The sequence below is a fragment of the Hippoglossus stenolepis genome, chromosome 18, assembly GCF_022539355.2.
Source record: "Hippoglossus stenolepis isolate QCI-W04-F060 chromosome 18, HSTE1.2, whole genome shotgun sequence".
Classification (NCBI taxonomy): domain Eukaryota; kingdom Metazoa; phylum Chordata; class Actinopteri; order Pleuronectiformes; family Pleuronectidae; genus Hippoglossus; species Hippoglossus stenolepis.
In genome coordinates, this window is record NC_061500.1 from 11,735,454 (window position 1) to 11,746,591 (window position 11,138).

Here is an 11,138-nt window from a genome sequence, read left to right on the forward strand (position 1 = left end):
ATTCAGTTCCAAAGCCACGAGGCAAACATGTCTGTGAGGCAGCGATACACAGACGCAGCAGCTGCTCAGTTTGTGATTGGCCGCTCTGTGACCTGGCTCACACACAGGCCGCACTAATACCTATCGCACACCGTTGACCTGTTTGTCCTCAGCCTGGGCCGCTGCCTTGAATACTTAACACACACGTAAACACAAAAAACGGAGTTTGTGTGATTTTCACAGACGCAAGCACACACACACACACACACACACACACACACACACACACACACACACACACACACACACACACACACACACACACACACACACACACTTAGAACCATCTGCCAGATGCATTTGCCTTGTACAGATGCCCAGTTCAGAGTGGGGCTTAGCTACCGTGGCAGGACACTGGGAGTTTGTGAGTTCATGGGTTCAGGGGTTTCGCAGCAGGGGTTCTCACACACACACACACACACACACACACACACACACACACACACACACACACACACACACACACACACACACACACACACACACACACACACACACACACACACACACACACACACACACACACACACACACACACACACACACAAACACACAGATTAAATGCCTTTACCTGAAGTTTTTGTTCCATATTGACTCCAACACAAACCTTTCATAACCAGAAGCATTAATCAGAGAGAGAGAAACAGGAAAAATTATCAGAGTCTGAAGCAGCTGACCTGGACATTTGCGTTCTCACATATCCTTCACCCCCTTAGGAAAATGTCAGGAACAAACCCAGACTCAAGTGCATGTCTGAAAGCAGCTTAAGTGAAATTTGCACCTGACTGTTTTGATTCAGTGCTTTAGTGTTAAAGTAGAAATAGTTTCAGGGCTGAAATGGAGAACTCCTGCTTTTTGAACAAGCAAGAAAAATAGAATATATACCTTTTACAACAAAACACTTCGTTTGCATTAGCTAAGTTCACCACATCACTGGTTATGTCATATTTTCCTTGTGTTGTTCTGTGACATTTTAAATTGAGAGGTTTTGTTAAAAATCAAGTCATTATTTTCAGAGACAGGGAACATGAGGAAGCTCATGATTAATAATGTAGCACCACCTCTGAACTTCACTGCATATAAATTCACTTAGTCTAAGATAAAGTCAATTCCAAATAAATGTTGACAGAGCCTCCAATTCACCCTCCCCCCTTTATGTAGCCTCACCCACAATCAATTTTCTTTATCTGCTTATTCTCGCAACAGAGGGCTGGAGCCTTACCCAGCATGCATCAGCAGAGGACAAAGCCAAGCCAAACAGCAGTGAAATGAAAACAGGTATGTTCTTATGAAACTTCAGGTATATTCATTATTTTATTCAATCATAGTTTTCTTCAAGAGGAGAAAGATTGTCCCATTTGATACTGCCGTAAAACTTCAGATTATGAAATGTGCTGTGATTGATGTGCTCACAGCCATCGAAATGCAACCTCCAACCATCTCTAATGGTGGAATGTCACAAATTTTGCAACACTGTGGGTTATTCTGCTGATTTGAGCTGTTTCCCCATGTTGCAGCCTCCTCCTGTCTCAGAGACTTCCCAGAAGACTGATCATCCTCGGTGCTGTGATTACAGGAAGTCGCTGACAGTCACTGTCGACCTGACGGACTGATTCCCTGTCTCTGTGTCTGTCTCCCCTTCTCCCTCTCTCACATACTCACCATTAAGCAGCATACGATAAAAGATCAACCTAACAACCGTACATTCATTTTAATCTGATTATGTTCTGAAACTTTGGCTTTATCCATAAGACCTTTTTGTTTTAAAATTATGTTGTCAAACGAAAATGAGCATTTTGCCTCTGCATCAGTTTTTATCCTTGTTCATATTAACATACCTGAAATTGCACATCACGTGACCACTCATGTACACTGGGCATGAGCGTGCACGTTAGTTGTAGAATTGTCGCTTGAATAATATCTTGTCTCGTGCGCATGCAAACAGTTGTATCATTGTAAAATGCAGAATTTAACTGCACATCAACTGTTAACAAAGACATCAGGGTCAGCAACGCTTGTACTTGATTATCCATGTTGTGTTCTACACTTGTAGTCAAGGCTAATGTCAGCTGTTTTCTTCCAGACAGGGTCATGTGACAGGAGCCTGACAAAACAGTGAAGGCTACGTCGTGACCAAAAAGACCCAATCACCATGTGAGTGTTTACGTCATCATTTCACAACATCTACCTTTCTGCCCGTCAAGACTGATTGCAGCCTCTGAGTTTTTTAAGTAAAACAGGGCCAGCTACGTTTCCAAACATCTCCATTTGAGCGGCTCTAAAACACCAAGTGTATCTGTATCAGAGTTGATGCATTTTCAAACAAAAATGTAGTCGTATGGATGTAGCCTTTGTATTATCTGTAGGATTAAGGCTTGAGCGGAACACTAATTTAAGGAGTGTGAACAGTGTCGTTGACCTGGAGATGTGAACTGTGTGACGACTGTGTTGTCACTTTCAGTTCCTCAACAAAGACGCCAAGGACCAGTTCCTTAATTGGCTCTTTGTTGGATAATAACAAGCCTCTTCACCCTGTTATCCTCTCACCGCCACGTGTAGCCAACCACTTTCTCATCGGGCTCTGCCTGAGAAGCTGCACGGCTTTAAATAAATCATGCTCGGAAAACAAAAGCTGAAATCTGATCTATTCTTCCGAACAAGTGATTTCTCTTCAACTAGTTTTTTTGTCTCAATGGGGAGCTTTGAGTCTGGGAAACAAAAGCGCAAATGAACTTGTAGAGTTGTTGATTCACAGGAGGTCTTTTTAACTCGGAGGGCTTCAAACAACCTCCCCCCTCTCGGTGCCTGAGGCTCTGTGTGGAACAGAGCTGTGTGGGGATGAGTAGCGTGTGAATCACACTTGGTTCCCAGACGCATGTTCGCTCCAGACTTCACCCCCAGCCCCACCCCCCGGTTCGCCCCGTGTCTCCACCCTCTGATGACCTCCCGGAGGTCACCTCGTCTTTATATCATGTCAAACGCCAAAGACGTGAGCGCCGTTCATGAAAGGAATCGTGGTTTGCAGTCCTCATGTGTGAAAGGCCTGCAGTGGATTCTTTAGTTCCACTAACTCTAACCCAGTGCTGACAGTGCATCTGTGTTTTGTGACTGTGTTTACACATGTTTATATCAGCTTTTTTCAATCCTCTCTTTGTGGCCACATAGTGAATCATGGATCGTGGTGGCAGCTGATCCTGGATCATGATCCACACTAGATCGCTTACATGTAAAATACACATACTCACATATACTACTATAACTGGCAATACCCGTATTATCACAATGGTCAGTGCTGCTCCCTTCATCTCTGTCAGACATTTTTCTTTTGTTTGCTCTAGTCGATGGCTTGTTAGACAAAGTGTGATCTGGGCTATACCAATACATGTTTTAAGCTGAAATTAAATGTTCCTCTTGCAGTTCCTTCCGGAGCTTTGAGGTGTAGAAGTACATTTAGTTTCTAGCATGTAAAGAAAACTTCGTCATGAAAAGTGAAGAACATGAACTTAATGTAGCTTCATCTGCTCACACTTCTCCATGTCTTCTTCCATAAGAAGGGTGGCAACAGTCAGACTCAAGCAGAACACAAGATTTTATGAGTTTGGTGGATTAGATAAATTCAGCTTTGCCACATGCACACACTTTATATTAGTGGATAGACAATTTGCAAGATTTAAATTACCTATTAAGAACAGACTTAGGAATGTAAAAATAGGGTGAATGGAGAAAAATATGTACTGTACAACATTAACACAATCAAAATAAATTGAGGGCAATGAGAGACAAAGTAGACAAGAGTAGAAACAGACTGCAGTGTAATTATAAGAGCAGATGTGGAAAACACACATCTGAAGTCAGAAACTGGGTGTGAGTCGCGCCTCTGTGTTAATCTTGGCTTGTTAAGTCTGTGGTTTACAGACAGAGCGGGATAGAGAAGAGGAACACGAGAGGAGAGTGAATGGTGACAGAATAACTTCACACCACAATGACATTTTCAGTGTGAAACAATAGACACGTCACGTTTTCAGAAATAACGTTTTTCTGTCTGAGGGAACAGAGACGAAAGCGGCAGATTTGGACATTTTCACTTCTCATTTTATTCAGAGTTTGTGGTTTAGTGCTGTGCGTCATATCTGTATGAGAGTGCATCATACACAGGGTTCAGCACTTCCTCTGTGTTAGTTCTTTGTCTAGCATACTTATATATATATATACAATGCTAATGCCATTCTAAGTTGACTTATACAGCATGACAGGAAACCAAAGTATCTGCTTAATATATTGCGGATGGATGTTACTAATGCCTCGTTAATACGACACGATTTTAAGCCTGACTTTCCACTCGCTGACAGATTTTGGAACTCATAAACACCAAAGCCCAAGATTGGAGCAAAATCTGTGTTCGATTGCCAAAAACTATGTGTGAACTCTTCAGACATGTGATTCGCTGACACGTCGCCGGCCCCGGCTTGATTTCTAGCAGGCTCGGTCACACATATGCAAATATCATAGGCGAACCTTCAGATCCGTTCTCTTCCAATCTGTGTGAGCAAGGAAGCGTATAAAACATTTGCTTCCTTTGGCAAAGCAAAGTTTGACCAGCGATATTCACTTCTTATTTGCGCATTTGTGACCGGGCCCTTAATATCTTGTTGAATCTGTGACAACTATCAGATCACAGGAGGTGGGGAAGGCAGTTCAAAGAGCTGCATGTATTGGCAACTCAAACTCCAACTCGGTCACTAAACATAAAAATTCCTCACATGTGAGTCAAAGTCAACTTGGTTTTCAGAGAACCTGTCAGACTCCTCAGTCTCGTATCTGTGACAGAGACAAAGAACCAGGGTTTCGGAAAGAATGTTTACATGCTCAGGAAACCAGGTAGAGAGACAAAGTATTTTGCAGGCATAGTGCACAAATTCATACAATCCAACAGAACCACAGTTTCTTTCACATAAACGTGCATAAATAAAGATATGAAAGTTTGTTTTTTGCTTTCGAGCAGATGGTTTGCAACAGCATCAGCTGAAAGGAAACATGCTAAAAGTGGCCTCACTGCAAAACCACACGTATGAAATACAGCCGGTGAGAGAAAAAAACACAGCCTCAGTACCATTAATATTAACTAAGGGTTGTTACAATGCAGGCGTTTTTTTTTAGCTGGCACAAATCAAAACAGATATGAGACCAGTGCAAACCAGAATAGATTCTTAATGAAGCATCAGAGGGAAGAGAGCTGTTGTCTCCGGCTCAGTAAACCAGTTTTATATTTCACATTCCAACATAAAGAGAAGGGTCTTCATGCTTCAACTCTCTCTCACAGCAGGTCGTCTCATCTGCATTCAAATCAGCCGCCGCCTCTCCCTCCTTCACGTTGCTTATCAGCAGCTGTGGTGGTAATATCACGAGCACTGTAATGATCATGGAGATAATTATCATGATTACTGTAATCACCATCATCAGTTTAACAAATGCATACTCTCTCATCCTCACATGATGGATAGATAATATATAGATAGATGGATGGATGGATGGATGGATGATGGAGGGAGGGAGGGAGGGAGGGAGGGAGGGATGGATGGATAGATGGATGGCTGGCTGGATGGATGGATGGATGGATGGATGGAGGATGGAGGGAGGGAGGGAGGGAGGGAGGGAGGGAGGGAGGGATGACTGATGCTTTAACCATAAACATTTCACTACAACATTCAGATAATAATCATCCCTCTGGTAATTTTTTTCTTCTATTTAAAATTTTAACAAGAAATGATTGAACAACTTTAATGAGGGAAGAATAACACACAAGAACAGAATAACCTGAATATAAGTGTTGTCTTCCAAGAATGAGGAAGTGTATAAATAAAACGTGAAAGTTATCAGAGATTAAAGAAATCTGTGGAGGAAAATTTTTCTTTTTAGTTTAATTGAAAGGGCATGATAGGGCATTGTGTGTGTGTGTGTGTGTGTGTGTGTGTGTGTGTGTGTGTGTGTGTGTGCGTGTTGTGTGCGTGCATGTGTGTGCGTGCATTAATCACAATTACTTTTTAATGGCATGAAACAGAGCAGATGGAAGATGCATTAACCTCCGCTGCACCCAAACACCTGCCTACCAATTTAAAACGAGAGAGAGAGAGAGAGAGAGAGAGAGAGAGAGAGAGAAGAGAGAGGGGAGGATTGTTTTAATTCAGTCTTACAGGTTTAAGATGCACATCATGCACACACACAAACCAGTGATACATGCAAACATATACAGGTAAATCTGTTATTTACTAAGGCTGGTCAGTGGATTTTATGTGTGAAAGACATCTACCTATACGTCTGTTTGTCTGAAGTATGTGGAACACACCTTTTCATCTTCTGAGTTTTACACTCATCATGTGTATTTTTAATTGCCAGAGAAAAGTGCAGCGTCGATTTTGGTGTTGATTTGGACACGTGATACGTTCAATATTGACAAAAATGTAATAACCCAGTGACGGTGCTGTGTAGCAGTCAGTGGGGGAAGGGCAGTGCGCCTTCAGTCTGTGGTCGGGGTTGAACATGTCCTCACATGTCCTTGGATAAAAAACAGCAGCGGTCAACAACTGGGTCGAACCCCAGGTCAAAATCGCTGCCAGCTCCAATTTTGATTATTAGACTATCTTTATTTCACCATATGAGACTGACACGGTGACAGTCACGGGTGCTGATCTCTGTCATGGCAGCAACATTCATAGAATCACTTCCTGTTTGGCAACTAAACGTTTGTTTAGTTGCTGTAATGCTCGGTACCATGTGGAATTAAAGAGTTTAACTTTATGAAACACATTTACGATAAAAATCTTCTTCGCAGATAAACCAGGTAGGATGAACACAACGTTTTTGGAACTTCACTCTGCGCCATAGACTGTTTATAAAAAGCTCTGCACATATTGTAGAACAGTTTGAGGGGGACTCACTAATGACAAGGCATAATTCTGAAGTAGCTCCTGAGCAGTAACGCAGGACACAAAAGCAGCCAATTCCAAACAGGCAGGTGTAGAACGGGTACTACACCAGCTAAAGAAAATAAAGGATGAATGACAATGAATCAGTTTCACCCTGAAGGAAATGTGTCTCCCAGAAAGTTCCGAGCATCAAGAAATGAGACACATTAAAACAGCGGCTAACACAAAGCAGATCTGAGGGACGAACAAAGAGGGAACACTCATGTGGAAACACCCTCTAGACCTCATGTTTGCCACTATCATCTATAATGCAGAAGGGGCACATCTGGCACTCAATGTCATTATACCACTGATGGTTGACCACACACACACACACATGCACATACACACACACACACAGATACTATTGCACACTTGACACTTGTTTTTTTCTCAGCAGGGAGAGAGATAGAGATCAGAGAGGGAGCAGTTACTTAACACACAGTGTGTTAGTCATACTGCGCTTGAGGGACAACAATTCGGAGGAAAAGTTTTTGCAATAGACAGAGAAAAAAAGAAAACTGAACTGCAACAAACAGGTAATCTGAGGTAACAAGAATAAACCTCTTGATGATAAATCGTTCAGACTCATGACCGCTTCAATAATTCATCCGAGCGTATTTTTTTTGACCCGTGGGATTTGGAGAGATGACAGGGGGGGGGACCACCTCGCTCACAATCCGTCCACCCAGGAGATCGCATTACCAGCCAGTGCATTAGGATGATGAGAGCACCTGCTCGCTCTCGTATAGTTATTATCAGACAGTGAATGGAGGTCAGAGTGTGTGGCGTTAAATTAAAATATGGTGATTCATAACTATTTGTGTTGACGGAGGCAGAGATGAGGAGTGAGATGCTCAGAGGAGGAAACACTCATTGGAATGTCACATAAAAGATAATTAAACTTTCATAGACGTTTCATAGACTGTGAGTAACAACTGAAACCACCTTTAAGACCCCTACAAACAATAATAGACTATAAGTAGTGACTGGGGATGGAATTTAATTAGATGACATGTTATAGAAATAATGGTAAAACAGTATTTTGTATGTAGAATACATAAAAATGTTTAAATAGTGACACATTTAGGGGGAAAATGAGTAACCATGCGTTCTTTTGTTTTCATGCTTGGGTTGTGATGTACCTGCACATTGTGTACTTGGAGTCGGCGACTGCTGGAGTAAACAGAGCCAAGGAATCAGCTTTAAATGAACCTTATGGATCTTTTGCAGTGAGGCTCTGTTCGGATCACCGGCCCTCATCTTGGGGATAGTACTTGTTATGTTTTGTGTATTTGTAATTGTCTGTATTTTTGTGTTTCTTTGTATTTTATTTATTTATTGATCGTTAAGAAAAACATTTTGGGAAAGACACTTATTCCCATAGACCCACTTCCATGTCTATGCTAAATGTGAAGTTACCTTAGTGTTTTCCCCAAAATGTCAAACTGTTCCTTTGACTATTGCACTATGTTTTTTAATTTTAAAATGTATCACTGTTAATATCTTTGCACCTGGCAGCCACATTATAGTCCGGGGTTTTATAGCCTCCAAAGTGTCGAACTTTAGAAAGGTTGCTGGCCGAGTTTTACTCTGGAGAGTAAGACTCTGTGACCACGTTTGAAACGATGTCACCCACTTCTGCTTCTTGATTGGTTCTGATGAGTCATGACTCGACTACCAGCAGTGAATGAAAATCCTTGTGAATACAGCCAGTAGCGATTCCACCATCATTGGTCCAAGAAAAGAAAGCACTTAGTATTTTCTGCAACCAACTGCAGAGTAGAAAAGCTGCTTCCTGTTTACACCAGCACTTGCATGACTTATAAACTTAAACAGTCATGTGATATATGTGTTTTCTGTCATGTTAGTATGGATGTAGAGTACTTGATCATGAAACAGAGGTTAAACACTCTCCCTGACAGAGGTCATTTTAGTTTTAAAATTCACTTTTTCACCTTCGCCAATGAGGTTATGTTTTCATTGTTGTTAGTCTGTTTACGCAAAAACTACGAAAACTGATTTTTTTTAAACCTGGTGGAATGATAGGTTATTGGCCGAGGAGGAACCCATTGATGTTAGGAGCGGATCTGATTAAGGTGGGGGTTCCAGGATTTTCTTTTCACCTTCTGTAACACTGCGTTTGTCAAGAAATAATGCATCTTTATGACAAATATCAGGCTTACTTTGGGCGAGCAATTTGGTGCAGCTTGATTGGATTTAAAGAGAGTGGGTGCTGTTCTAATCAGGGAAACGTATTAGTGTGGATATATCCTGAAACCCTACGGTGAAGAAAATACAATATACTGTATGATCCACCTTCTGTTATTTGCTCATCCCCTCAGTTTGTGCCAGGTAAATCTAATCCCTAGATGGCTTCTGTATTGGTTTTCTGGGTCCATACACACGCACTGGGCCATGCCAAACCAGGATTTAATGAGTTACAGAAACCATCCAACCCAGCTTAATGAGTGCTACACTCCCTAAGACACACAGCACACACACACACACTGAAGCGCTACTCACACACATGTAATTTAATATAACACACGTGTTTAATGAAAAACTGATATAGTCGTGTTTTTTTGGCAGCTGTCATGTCGGAGCTCGCAGAAGAAGGAAAAAATGCACCCACAGAGGAAGTGCTGTCCTCGCTCACACACACAGTCTCACTGATCCTTGATTCATAAAGTTTCTCCATCAATAACCACCACAAGAACCCTGGAGCGCTTTGGCTTCACATATCAAACAGCTTCCAGATTCACAGCAGGCCGAGGAAAGCCACAACAATGGCAGGAATATTCAAAGCAGAGTTTTCCCGGCACTGCTGCGCTCAGCAGAATGCTCAGAGGACGGTCGCTGAGACGAGATGGGAGACAAATCGGGTCATGAAATGTACAAGTGAAGAAAAAAACTTTAAAAAGGATTTATTTAACCCTCAAATAAAGCTATGGTAATTCGGTAACAAAACAAAAAAACTTTTGGATCCTCTGAGCCGGTTTTAAAGGCTTTTCTTCATCTGTTTGGGAATTCCAAAACTGCTTCCCAGGAGACGTTGAGACCCCGTCTTTTCTGCTTTCAGCCAGTAAACAGAAAACTACATTCATGTTTATTTATCCCCAGCTACAGAGGGTTTACAGTATAAACAGTCGGCCAACTGCTGAGACAAGGTGATCCCCTGCACTTTTCTGATTTCTCATGTGGGAGAGTTAAGATCCTGAGGACGGTGGTGGGTGGTCTGGAGGAAATCTTCATCTCTCTCTGTCTATCTCGTTTTTTGTCTCATATTGCTTCTCTTGACCTCAGCCAGGTATAGGGCACAAGAAGAGGAAGAAAGAAGAGGCTATGCTGTCTGCTGCACCTGTCTTGGGCGACCAGAAATTCCTGTCTGGTTTCTAGTTTGTCTGGTAAACCCCATCACAAACGGAAAACACTTATCACTTGTCATTTGTTGACAGAAAAGCCACAGGTGCAGGTTCTTCCTGCTCTATTACTCTTTTCAGCGTGTTCTCAGTTCACGAGGGGTTCAGCCGTCGTCTTTTCAGAGGCAAATGTTTGGCCACAGTCGAGTCTTTGTGCTCCTTCTCCACATCGTCACTCTTCCTCTCTTGGACTCCGTCGAGAAGTTGTTTAAGAATTAGTCACGGGAACAAATGGCAGTTTAAGCCAGAGTAATTTGAACTGATGACAAGGATGCCTGGTATCTGTGGATGTCAAAAACATGAAGAAATAATTAGTGAGACAGTTTAGATAGACTAACAGACATGGTGATGGTGTTACAAATTATGATGCTTAGATTTTTTCAAAGATTAAAAGATTTAAATGTAAAGAAAAGGTGGGAGGGAACGGGAATGTTTGTTGATATTTCCAAGGCTAATCTAAAAGATGACATTTGGCTATTTCAAAGCTGATGTTTTACCAGCAGCTATAAACATTTAAAAAGATAAATATATTATGTATGATAAGAAATGACCTAAGTGAATTCCACTAGATTCAGGCCCGGTGACACCAGCATTTAAACATATCATCGGTCACCACTTACTTCAATTGTATCGGATTCGTCTGCAACAAATTTTACTTCTGAGACTCCAGAAGTGTTTTGTGGACTCCAGAAACCATCTTTGAGTAAAATTTTGT